The sequence below is a fragment of the Rhea pennata genome, unplaced genomic scaffold, assembly GCF_028389875.1.
Source record: "Rhea pennata isolate bPtePen1 unplaced genomic scaffold, bPtePen1.pri scaffold_40, whole genome shotgun sequence".
NCBI lineage: Eukaryota > Metazoa > Chordata > Aves > Rheiformes > Rheidae > Rhea > Rhea pennata.
The window spans coordinates 2387471-2400577 of record NW_026907681.1 but is presented as its reverse complement, the minus strand read 5'-3'; the positions used below and the strand labels follow the sequence as shown (position 1 = coordinate 2400577).

The following is a 13107-nucleotide window of genomic DNA, read 5'->3' as shown; positions in this document are numbered from 1 at the left end:
CGTCACTTCCTCCACGCCCGGACCAATCCCCGCGCTCCGCCCCGCCCCCGCAGCCAATCAGCGGCAGCCGTGCGCGGCGGGACCGCCCCCCGGCCCCGGCCCCCTCCACGCGCTGCGAGGTCCCGGCAGCAGGAGGAGCAGCACGCCTGCCCGGCGATCCCGGGCTCTCCAGCCAGCTGCTTCTCCAGCCTGGAGAGCGCTCCTGCACGCTCCGGGCACTGGGGAGGCACGCAGTGAGCCCCAGGGAGCAGCTCCGCGCGGTGGGATTCAACTCCGCACCCTGGCACGCGTCCCACCCCGCTTCTCCTCACCCGTCTCTCCCCCTTCTGTGCTCCTCCTGGAGAACCTCCAGGGGAGTTCCCATCGCTCTTCTTTTCACCCACTCATCTTTTGGCAACAAGTCTCCGGGGAAAGGCTCCCGTGACCCTGGCCCAAAGGATCTCCGGTGGCCCCCCGACACCGCACCGTGCCCAGCGGCAGCATTACCTCATCTGGAGAAAGAGCGCCGTGAAGAGCGTGCCTGGAAGCTCCCGGTCCAGGTCGGGCTTCTCCAGCTCCGTGCACTGCAGAGGGAAATAAATGAATGAGTGAATAAAGCCGACTCGCAGAGGCTCTCTCCGCAGAGATCTCCTCTCCCAGGGAGCCGGGGCAGCACCTACCAACGTCGACAGAGAGGGGCAGATTTCCCAGGCTGAGGTGCAGACGGGACAGGGCCTGGGCCAGTTCTGCGGCGGTTAACGCCCCTCCTCCTCCAAAGGGCTCGACGCCGGAGCTAAGCTGGACGGCCGCCCGCCCGCCCGCTCTCCAGCCGCTCCTCCTGGCGGCCCAGCTCCTGGCAGCACTGCACATATTCCAGGTAGGACGCGAGGATCTAGAAAGGTCCAGACAGCAGAATGCACAAGACTGGATCTCGCCAGGGTGACTCTCGGGCCTAGAGGGCCACAAACCCCACCGCCACTTTCGCTCTTCTCTTTCACTCGCACGCCTCCCACAGCCACAGCCTGCCCAAGGGTGACAGTCACGACACAAATCCAATGAGAGGAGCAGCCCAGAAGAACAGCAAGCCCCGTCTCCTGGGAGCTGGCAGAGAGAAGTCCCGGGACGGGGACATCCCCGTCCTGTTTGGCCTCTCCTTGCCGGGGCAGACCCTGCGGCTGCTCTTGCCGGGCCGGGGGAAAGGAGCCGTGTCGAACGTGCAGCCGCCTGCTGCGGCTGCTGCGGTGCGGAGAAGGCACTCACGTGACTCGCGTCCTCGGACTCCTCGGCCGCGTTGACCCTCATGAGCGCTGCGAGGAGCGAGAGCCTCCGGCCGCTGGAAGTGTTCTCCAGGCTGAAGAGCTGCCGCAGCAAGGAAAGGCAGCGGCTCTGCTGGAACAGCCAGGGCAGCCTCTCCGTCCTGCCACGCAAGAGAAACTGCTGAGCCGCAGCCGTGAGCCGCGCGGGGCCGAGTCCGGCAGGGCCGGGGAGGCGCGAGGCCCACGAGGCGGCTGGGGCGGGCAGGGCTGCAGGGGCGGATGCAGGAGCACCGAGAAGCACCACGGGGAAAGGTGACTGCTCGCAAGGACGCGACGGCACTACAGCCCGCGGCGGCCCAGCAAAGCCGGGCACCGGCAGCAGAAGGGGTGCTGTGCGGCAGGCTGGCACCCAGCTGCGAGCCCTGAGCTCCCTCCTCCCCGCCCCTCGCCTCCGCTTCCCCCCGGGCCCACCGCCTGCTCCCTCCTGCACACTCTCTTTCCCTCTGCAGCCTGTGCACCCCTCTGCTCTCACCCACGCCGTCCCCCTCGAGACGACACAGCCCGCCTCCCCCGACAGCAGCCCCCAGCGCCCTGCGCAGCGTCGCCCTCGCCAGGACCTGACTCTAGCCCTAAGCCTAGGCAGCTGGCGGCCGAGGGGCTCAGCACCAGCAAGGAAAGGGCTCTTTCTGCCCTTCTCTTCTCCCTGAGCTCCTTACCCCGCCTCTGCGGGAGGGCAGGAGCCTCTGCTCTTCTGGTGAGAGGCGTGCGCCGACTGCTCCAGCAGGAGCTGAAAGAAGGCGCCAGCCGAGGTGCCCGGGAATTTCCGGCCCAGCAGGCTCAGCGCCTTCCTGAGGGTCGTCTTGGCCAGCTCCACGCGTCCCACGTTGTAGCACACCTGCCCAGGAGAAGGCTTCTTCAGGCGGTGCCCGAGGGCTCCGACTGAGCTCCCACCACATTTCCCGCCCCTGCCCGACGCGAGGCCGAGGGCCTCGACCGGCTGGGGCCGGAGGACGCGGCGGTCGCAGGCAGGGCTGCTCAATGCGGCCGGGCCTCAAAGTGCCAGAGGTGTCCCCCCCGCCGCCCCCGCCGGCTGCCCCGCGCCACCGCGGCATCCCGCTCCTCCCGCCCCGAGAGCCCTCGCGGCCGCCCTGCCGCTTTACCTCCCCTTGCAGGCTCAGGAAGGTGGCTTCTTCAAAGCAGGCCGGCACCGGGGCTTTCTGAGCCGCCGAGCTCCTCAGGGCCTCTGCTTTGCGCAGGCTCGTGAAGGCCTTGGAGCAAGCGCACGGAGAGCGGGTGAGCGGCGCTGCGGAGCCCGCCTCCAGCCCCAGCACTCCCACCCGCCTGCACAGCTCCCCGCGGAGGCCGTGCCCCTGCCCCTGCCGATGCCACCCCAGCGCACGCCGCGGGCACGAGCGCTCCTCCGCACCGCCTCCCTGCTGGGGCGCCTCGCGCGAAGGTCCCGCTCCCCTGCCCCGCGGCTCTTGCCCCGGGACACGCAAGCGGGAGGAAAACCCCGGCTCCGACCCCAGCCCTTCGCCCCCAAGGGCCCACAGAGGCCGGTCCTAGTGCAGGGGGGAAATGGGCTTGCCCTGGGCAAGGCCACCGAGAGGCCTCCACGTGCAGCGGCCTCTGGCACGCAGGACAACTCACCAGGTAGTTGTCGGAGACGTGCAAGCAGGCAGCCGCGCTCTCCAGCAGGTAGTAGAGGGCTCTGGCATCGTTGCCCATTGCCGTGTGGTGGTGAGCCAGGGGCACGAGCACCAGCTCCACGATGGCCTTGCACTCGCAGGAGCGCGCGGCCCCAGGCGTCCCTCTGCTCTGGCCGGGCACCGCAGGCACCCGTTCCGCCTGCGCCAGAAACCGCTCTGCCTCCCTACGCCGAGACGAGGGCACGGAGAAAGAAGAGACACGCTAGCACCCCCGCACTGCCCTGGCCGCCCGCACTAACACCGCGCTCCAGCGCGGCACACGGCCGCGTGCACGGCTGCCTCGTGCGGCTGCGCTGTGTTTCACAGCCTCCCCAGGCGCAGAGAGCGCTGCCCAGTTATTCTCGCTGCCCCACGCGGCAGCAGCCGCGCTCTCGCCCGGCTCCAAGCAAAGCCAATTTGGTCACCAATTGCTCCTTATTTGGAGAACAAAGTCATAGGTAGTAGAGCCTTTGAAGATCCCAGAAGTGCTCCATGGCGTGTATGTAAGAGCTAAGAATGGGTTGCATCTCTCCAGCAAAGCTAACTTAAATCACCCTGACCTTGTCCAGCTATGTCTTGAACCTCTCCAAGAACACAGGGCTCCCGCCTCTCTGGTGCCTCTCCCAGGGCTGCACCACTCTCAGGCACAAGAATAGTTTCCTTTCTACCAGTCCTAATTGCTCCAGGGGCACCTCAGGCCAGCTGCCTCTCGTGCCTTCACTGAGCACCTCTAAGAAGAGTCTGCCTCCATAGCCTCCTCCGGGTGCTGGATCACTGTCTTAGATCCCCCTTCATTATCCCTTCCTAAGACAGGACAAACGCAGCTCCTTCAGCCTTTCCTCCTACGTTGTGTTCTCCAGCCCTGACCATCTTCATGGGCTCTGCTGCACTTGCTCCAGCTTACTGGCAGCTCTCATGGTCCCTGCACAGGGCACTGCATTCCAGATGTGGCCTCACTGTTGCCACCTAGGGGGGATTCATCTGGCTCAACATCTCTGTGAGAAGACTTCTGGGAATAGTGGAAGGCTCCGAGACTCTCTGTGCGAGAGAGGCCATCAGCCAGGTCTGACACACTGGCCAGGTGATGCCGGGTGGCGGCTGCAAGCCATGTCCACACTGGCAATGCTCGAGGCCAGCCCAAGCTCTTCCACAGACCAGCTTGGTAATTTCAAAAGCACTTTGCCAAAACCACTGCAAACTCATCCTCTCTCTCATGCCACCCATTGAAAAAGCTAAGATCCTGCCCCAGTGCACCAGGCCATCTCCACTCTGGCCACGCAACAGGCCTGGGGCAGCTGCCACATCTGAAAGTGCCCCACCAAAGTCATGCAGTTGCCTCAAAAGACGAAAGGCTGAGAGAGTGCCTCTCCTCCGCCACGGAGCCCAGCATCAAAGGCACATTCCTCTTCCCACTTCTCACTTGTAGAGTCTGGCAAGGTCCAATCTGTTTCCCCTAAGCTTCGGGGCAATACAAAGCTGATCTGCCCTCTGCTTCAAATAGCTGCAGCTGGCAATAATAGCCCTGGCAAACAAGGGGGTGCATGTCAGAGCTTCCCCTGACCTGATCTGAGAGTGCCCTCTCCCGCCCTGAACATCCAAAACCACAGAGGCCTGACGCTGCTTGTCAGGGCAGGCAGAGCATGGCGCGCCTGCCTGGCTAAGGCCATAGGTCCCTGCCTGGTGCTACGTGCCAAGCTCTGCTGAGCCTGCCGCACAGCACTGCAAAGGTGACCTAACATGCAGTCCCAATGTGTCTGGGATGCAGCCATGGTTGCCTCATCGGGAGCCAAGGACAGTGCTGGGCCTGGAAGAGGGAACACAGGAGTCCCCATGCAGGCAGCGGGGACCACCACACACGACAGCTTCCTTTGCTGGGTCCATCTGGATGAAGGAGCAATTGGGAAGCCCTTGCAGAAAGTCTGCTGCTCATCTACTGCTCCAAGAGGCCACCCAAAGCAAGCAAGACAAGAGAAGGGAGAAAGGAGGGTCGGAGCCTCACCTCGGCTGGGGCTGGGGGCGGGGGGGAAGCAGACGCGGGGGAGGGGGTGGTGGGCTCTGTACACCCCAACATCCCACACCTTGCTTGGTGACTGTGTCACACCCTTGACTTTGGTGAGGATAGAGCTCTCCGGCTGTCTCCCATTCCTGGTAGCCCTTCTGAAGGATGAACACAGATGTATAGGGAAAGGACAGGAAAAGGAGCTCTCAGTGATCTCCTCGCCTCTGGGATCCAGAGTGCTGCATCCGTACTAGGTGATACTTGGTGGGAATGGTTCCTGTTGCAACTTTTGTATCCGTACTACGTGATACTTGGTGGGAATGGTCCATGCTGTAACTTTTGTGTGTCTAGAAAACTACCGCTGTGTTAAGCAGGATACAAATAAGTAACTAAGAAGGTCTTGGAAATCTGTGAGAAAGAACAGCGGTTGGTTACATAGAGATTCGGTGGCTCCCAGCCACAGAATAACCATGAGAAGCAGTCAACATGAAGGTCTCAAGTTGAAGAGTAATGAAATAGTGACCCCCAGAGTCAATGTGGCCCCCGAAATAAGTCTGCACACGTGCGCAGTGTCATAGCCCGGTTATGCAACTGGGACGGAGTTGGGCTAAACTCCCTGCACTTGCTGGGCCCACGTGCCGGGACTTCCGCCTACCATGAATAACCATAAGTACCAGAATTTTTCCAAAGGAGAGGGTGGCTGCTTCACAACAGAGGGCTACGTTGCCTCCTCGGGGACACCCGAAAGGATTGTGCCTGCCAACTCTCTTTCTTTCATCATGCAGATGATTGGGACAAGCATTGGAGTGGTCCTTCTCGAGATTTCCATTGGGTCGGTCTCTTTGTAAGTATTTACTAATAAACTGCTTGCTGCTGAAGAGTGCATGTGTGAGTGTGTGTGTGTGTGTGTGTGTGTGTGTATGTGTGTGTGTGTGTGTGTGTTAGTGCTGGCTTGCCAAAGCGGACACTCGGCCCCCGGGAACCGGAGTGGAACAAGTGCTCCCTAAACCATCTGTGGGCACCAGCACATGGGGCTAGGAGACACAGGGCTCTGCTGCCGTTTGAGGTATTTGAGGGCAGCAGGCAGGATGGGAAGGGCTCTGCTCGGCTACTTTGTTCACCAGGCACCTGTCATCCATCTCCTGCAGCTCTGGAAGTCCCTGGGATCTGGCACTGCAATGCTCCAGCTGCGCCTCCTCTTTCCTATCCCTCTGCTCCACTTCCAGTCACACTTCCAGGAGATCATGGTATGGGGCAATATGTGGGCAAGGAGGTAATCTCAGAGCCACCAAAGGCAGGCAGAGTGGACAGACAGCTAAGAGAGAGCTGCCACACTCGCCTTGCCCTGTACAGCAACACATGCCCACGGTCTCTGCTGTATCTCGCCCGGCCTGCAGGCACGGCCCCTCCGTTACCTGGTCCCAAGCAGCTTCTGGAGAGCATAGGCTCCAGCGCAGCTGCTTTGTGGCACAGGAGAGGGTGGAGGTGGTGGGCGGGGAGTCGTGCCAGGGCAAGCACCAACACCCTGCTCTCTCTGGCTGCCAGCAGAACCTGCTAATCTGGGCTTTGCACAGCTCAGGAAAGGTGAAAGTATCCCAAAGGCAGGGATGAGATGAGGACAGCGTCAGGTCCTCAGTGCCACAGGGGAGCTGCGGCAGCCACCTCAAACAGCCCTTGCCATGCTGCTCTGCACAGGCAAGCAGAGCGCCCCAGCAGGGCAGTCTCAGGAGAGCCAGCCTCCCTGGACTGAGGTTTGCACCTCACGGCTACCTTGCCCGTGCAGGGCAGGCCTTCGCGGTTGGCAGAAAGCACAGACAGAGCTCTGCCACCCACTTCCTTCAGCAGCCAAGCATTACCCATCTCCTGCAGACGTAGAAATCCCTGGGATCCAGCATTGCCACGCTGCAGCCGTGCTATCCACAGGTGTGCATGCCAGGAGATGCTCTGCAAGCTGCTCAGGCAGGACTGGCTGGCTTGGGCACAAATCAATGAATAAACAGCCAGAAAGCACAGAGAGATGAACTTGTGCCAGATGGACTGAAAGGCACAAGTTATCACAGGGTTTTTCACTGGCTATTACAGGGGAGCTGCTCGCAGGAGGCCAGACGTCGTGGCAGGATGCACACATACCGGGGAGGAAATGGTGAGGGCAAAATCTCCAGCACAGCTGCAGTACATAGGCATAAGTGTCTCCTTCACACCATGACACTTCTTGCACACCTAGAGGCAAAGGGGTTTTAGCTGGGATAGCAGACAAGGCTGAGCAGCTCAGTCCTTTGACAGGGCTCTCTGGGGAGACACCACTGACACAAGGTCAATGGGTCAAGCCTCAGCCAGCCAGCAAAAGGCTGCAGCTATGTGCTGAGAAGAAGTGGAGAGCGCTCGAGCCAAACTCTCCTCATCATATCCCCACTGCATCACATCAGTCAGAGAAGTAAGGTTGGGCTGCTCGGTTTCAAGGAGCAGAGAGCAGCTTCAGCCCTCCTGCTGCAGCCTGCCACATCAAGGGCAGGCTCCTGCAGCGCAGCAGCCCAGCACTCACCAGGTCCTGCAGCAGCAAGGCCATTAGCTTCTTCTGCAGCGCTTCCACCAGTGCCATTTCAATGGAATCCGAGTCATACTGGGCCTGGCAGTTGGAGCATACCCAACTGGGCAGCACTGACCCATCCGAGGGGCAGAGAGAAGGGAGATGAACACAAGTGTGACTCTTCCCAAGAGAAAGCATGGTGCAGCCTCAGCCCTCGCAGCCTAACAAGAGCATTCTGAGAGCCCCGAGTGCCAGGAAGCCATAACCAATTTCGGGAGGGGATAAAGCATCAGCCAAAGCACCAGCACACCTCAAACTGTCACAGGCAGCTACGAAAGGGGATGAGCAGAAAATAACCCTGAAGGGAGGTTTATCACTGTCACGGAACCTTCAAAGCAAAAGGATTGAGAGAGAGAGAAAGACAGACAACATGTGAGTTCACGACAGGCCAAGAGCACAACCATGCTAGGGCCTCTGGTGTCCCCAAGAGGGACTTCATGCATGCAGCCAGGGCAAAGGGGTTTTCCTGGGAAACGAAGGCTGTACCTGCGAGAGGGCAGGGTCCTTGCACAGGTCCAAGTCCCTGCAAAAATTGCAGTTCCTGCGGGTGACTTCAGGGAGCACATAGGAGCGGCAAGGGACCCGAAACTGGGCTTCTTCTGAGAACTCACCCACCTCAATGAGGCGCAGCAGGTCCAAGCACAGTTTGTTTACTTGGTTAGTTATTCTGGCATCCAGGGACAACACCTAGAGGAGAAAGTGTTAGGGAAGGCCACCAGCAGAGAAGACAGTCCTCATGGGGACTCACTCTGATGCGAGTGCTAGCTGGGCAAAACAAACTGATTGTAGAATTGCAACAGATTCTTTTTTAAAAAAGAAAAAAAGAAAAAAAAACACGGCCCACCCCACTAACCTTGCAGACGTATTTGATGAACTCTAGAGCTGGGTTGTTGAGTGGCAAGTAGGAGCCAGATAGCACTGAGAACATGTCTGAGGGCTCAGTGGCATTACGGGAACCAGCCATCTTCTTCTGGATCTTCTGAGTGATGGTGAAGAAGCTCTGCGTGAGCTCGTTGGCCACGTAATCCTGTGAGAAAGTGATCATGCTTGGAGAGGAGGAGCAGAGAAAGCTCTTGAGCCATATGGAAGCATACGGGGACAGCAAGGTGGGCAGCTCTCTTCCTGCTGCAGGACTGGCCCAGCAGTGCTGCACACAGCTCTCCCATGCCTAACTGTGGCTAACCGTACTCACCAGGCATGGCTCCCGTCTCTCCCAATGCCTCCTGGGACACCTGGCTCGTGGCCCTCCTCTTGATGGGAGCGCTCCCAGGGGCATTGCACCGCAGCTCCTCCTTCATGCTGTGGTACACAGCCACAATGTAGGCTGCAAAGACACATAAGAAAAGCTCCAGATGCAGTCCACGATGGGAGAGTGGCACAAGTGCTACTGTGCTTGTTGACCCTCCTGGGGCACCAATGACTGATCAGGAACTAATGACATTTTTCCCCTCTCTGAGAGTTCACACTGGTGCTGAAACCACCCAAACAATGATATTTACAGACATGGAGGTGGTCCCTTCTGTACCACATCTAGCACAGTGCAGTCTTTGACTGTAAGGGGTTTTTTGGATCAACATCAGAACCTTCTCAGTAGCACACAGAGCTTCAAGAAGCTGTGGGGAATGCTGTGGATATGGCTTGGGCAGCAGAAGAGTGGGGATAGCTCTAGTCACCAGAGGTAACATTCAAAGTAGGACCAGGTGAGCAGCAGACTGCACTCACCCAACACAAGCATGAGGAAGCAGTTCTGACAGGAAGCAGCCTGGGGGAGAAACTGCACAACGTTCCAACTATTCTCTAGCAAGTCCTCCACATTTGCTTCTCCATCCTCCTCCTCCTCTTCCTTATTCTCCTCTTCTTCCTCACTGTCCTCATCCAACACTTAACTCTTGCTAGTGTCCTGCTGGAATGGAGCACAAGCCATGCCCAGGCTTTCGGTTGGTGATATCATAGCAATTCCCTATATCCAAACCAATAGCTCCCTGCTCAACTCAACCCACTGCAACCCTGTCTCTGGAGCTGAGCACTTCCCATCTCTTACCTCCCCAGAGTGGACGCTAGAACGCACTCTTCCCTTGATACCTCCGTAATTTGCTGGATCCATGCAGAGCAGGAATCCCCAGCAGTGGCAGAAGGAAATAGTCAGAGAGTGGAAGATCTCCTTTGAGTGGATGCTGGAGGGAAGAGACTGCAGTCACACACAGTGTTGGCATCTTCCCTAGCTAATAACCTTCTCCATGGGAGGCAATGAGGAGCAGGCGATGTTAGCAAGAGAGCAGTTCACTTCTCACATCCAACCATGCTTCAGCGAATGGACTCAGTACAAAAGGCTGCAGAGCAGTCATTAGCAGAACTAAGGGCTGCAGAGGAATCATACCCACGCTTCAACTGCCTCTTGTGTCAAGACGCCTGTCTTAGCAGCCCACACATCATAGCTGGGATGCTGAGAGCTACCAGAGTATAAGAGACTGGGTAGAGCGCAACTGCTCACATTCTCCTGAAGGTCTCTTTAGATTGAATCATACAGATATTTTTGGAATATTGCCCCATACAGCACAGTTAAGGGACAGATCCCTACTCCGGGCATGATGGCGCAAGAACCAGGTGACCTTGTCCGCTTTCTTCCAAAGCTAACTTTGCAAGAAATGCAGTGCTGAGGACCAAGAAGAGGCAAGAATCAGCATCCTCCTTCCACACCTTGAGCCATGTCTTAGCTCAGCCTCCAGAAGATTATCTCCAGGCCTGGCTTGCTGAGCGTACCCTTTGGCAGCCAAGTGTGCCCCACCTGTTGATGATGTACTCCATGTAGCCAATGGCATCCTCAGTTCGCCGTTTCTTGGTGCACAAGATGATCTGGTTGAAGTTGGCATAAACCACTGAAGAACCCAGACGCTTGAACTCAGCCACTAACGGTCAAGCAGAACACAGGATCTGGAGGCAGCAGGCTGGAGGAACTGCTGCTATTTAGCTGCCATTAAACAGGGAACAGCAAACCACAGCACAACATACAATTCAGGAAGGATGTGCTGCTCCAGCACAGCCAGTAGTCAAATGCGTTGGTCTCGCCATCTAAGGGAGCTCCAACCACAGGATGGCAGGCACTCCAACAAAAGTTGGACCAACTATGCATCTGGAAGTTACTGGGCCTTTCCAGAGGTTGTGCCACAGGTGCTCAGAAAGACACAGCTATGGGTGCCAATAGAGTACCACCCATGGCTATGTCCGTCTGCTCTACGCACAGGGCATGGCAAGCTCCATTTTCACTTACTGTAGGAAAAGCTTCTTCATCACGTTGTGCAGAGGGCGATGCAAAGCTGGGTTATAAAGCAGTGAGGAAGGAGAGCAGAGCCAGCGGTAAAAACGAATCACCTGGTTCTCTGCACAGATGTTGGGATACTGTGTGATCTCCTTCACCCAGCTCACCACCATGCTCTTCAGAATCCTGCCACGGAGCAGAGATGAGCATCACACCAGGCACATGAGCCCTTCCTCCTTTCACACACTGACATGTTTTCAGATAATGCTAGAGCAAGTGGCAACTCTGCCAAAGCAGAGATGCACTAGCTCTCAGCACATAAGCCACAGGGCAATTATGTGCCCCTATGACCTTGTGGAGATGAAAAGAGAAACAGGAAAGGGCAAACTCTTCAAAAGCATCTCCTCACATATGCTGGCTGAGCCACTAGGGAGAGCTGATCCTCAAGCCTAAAAGGGAGGATGTCAACAGACAAAGCTGGGCTTCGCCTCCTTCCCTCTGCCAAGCCAGCTGCCTATTGTGCTTCAAGGCACCCCACAAACCACATGCTAGTAAGAATCTGGAGAGGCTAAAGCCAGCCAGTCAGCTGGGAAGGAGGACCCTGCCCTCTCGCAGGTACAGCCTGGGAAGCAGGACCCTGAGGGCATCAGGCAGGATGAAACAGATGCTCCATCTCATGCTGACCCTTACAGACATACCTGAAGGGGTTGGAGCACAGGGCACTCTCATCATAGCTGGCTGGAATGTTGGCACCTTGGTTCCCTGTCACCATGTCTTCTAGAGATGCCTGCTGGATCACATCAAAACTGATACTCACGCTGGGACCTTCTTCCATGTCATTGATGTGATGGGACTGTAACACTGTGTTTACAGCCAAGCTCTGAATATCCAGCTCCAGACACATTGTGAACAAACACAACCTGTCAACGGGCAAGCAGGGCAGAGAACCAGCAAGCACACAATCCCCTCTCCAGGTATGATGAATGCACCCACTTGCCAGGACTTTCCACAAGTTGTAAGAGCTCTTTACAGGTGTTGCTGCATCTACCGAGTGCAACATCAAGATATTCATATCAGGAAATGGTGAAAGCCTGTATGCTACTGCAGCAGCATGGGAAACTGTGCTGCTCTCCAGACTGCCACACACCTTGTGTTACAGGCCTTAAAGGACACTTTTGGCACATGGCCAGACCTCTCCCCTCTACGGCCGTGATGCTATGTACAGACGGCCCCATTCACTGCACAGTTAAACAGCAGAGCACCTTCCAACAGAACTTGGATCTACTTCCCCTCCAGGGGCCACCAGCTTTTTCTGGAAACTGCAGCAGAGGTGCTCAGAAGAACTATCAGTCAGCTTGTTTTGCATCACAGAAAGATTCATCCTAGGGACCACCAGAAGTGATCTTCTGAATGCTGCTATGAGAGGCCACAAACTAGAAAATAATCTGTACTTAAATGCCTACATGCATTTTTCTATTGCATACAGGACTCTATCCCCAGGAGATGCCAATTGCATATATCCTGTCCAGATCATTGCTCAACTTCTGAAGCTGTCAGAAACTGCAGAACTGCTCAGATACTCTTCTGCCACTGCAGCCATCCTTCTCCTGAGCTCATAGAAGAGCACTTGGCTCGGCTCCCACTCAGTGCTATCCTACCTGTGGAGTAGCAGCCAGGGTTGTTTATCTCCACTGAGGCTCTCTCGTCAAACTCCGTAACTAAACGGTTGTCATCAGCCTCTTTACCCCCCAGCTCTGGGCGGGCCGTGGGTGAGAGCCACGCCAAATGGTTGTGGCGATGGAGGTGGTGGGAGAAAAACAGGTCAGAACCAAAGGTAGACATGTCATCAGGGAGATTCCCAATGGGGATGTGGTAATATCTGAGGAAAGGAAAGAGGTACAGTCATCGGGGTAAACACATCAATAGAAGAACTGTGCCAGCATCATAGTTGCTTGTCCCAACAAGCGCAAGAGCACAGAAGGTGACAGCATCTGGCCTAATCTTGGCCTCAGGCTCCTGCAGTCTCCCTTTCCCACCCAACCAGGAACAAAGTAACCTCCCTAGGGGAATGTGGCCATGGCAGCAGGTGGGCCCAGGATCTCTCACCAGGACTGGGACAGTTCCAGATACTGGGACACCTGCTGGATTTCCTCTGCCATAGGGACCTGCTTCCCTTTATTTGCGACTGGAACCAATGGCTGAAGGGGCTTAGCAGCCCCCAAATCCTCTATGTCTCCAGTCTGGGAACTGGGTGTTCCCCCCTGGTGCTGGTTAGCTAGGACCTGAGAGAAATGACAGCAGGAAGATTTGGGGGCTGAGGCCACACTATCAGCAAGAGATGC

At 57.2% G+C, this 13107-nt stretch overlaps 1 pseudogene; it reads right to left on the bottom strand.

The window, feature by feature from the left end:
* Positions 1-482: 482 nt before the first annotated feature.
* Positions 483-13107, bottom strand: part of LOC134154771 (DNA polymerase epsilon catalytic subunit A-like) — a 46821-nt pseudogene continuing 34196 nt past the window's right edge.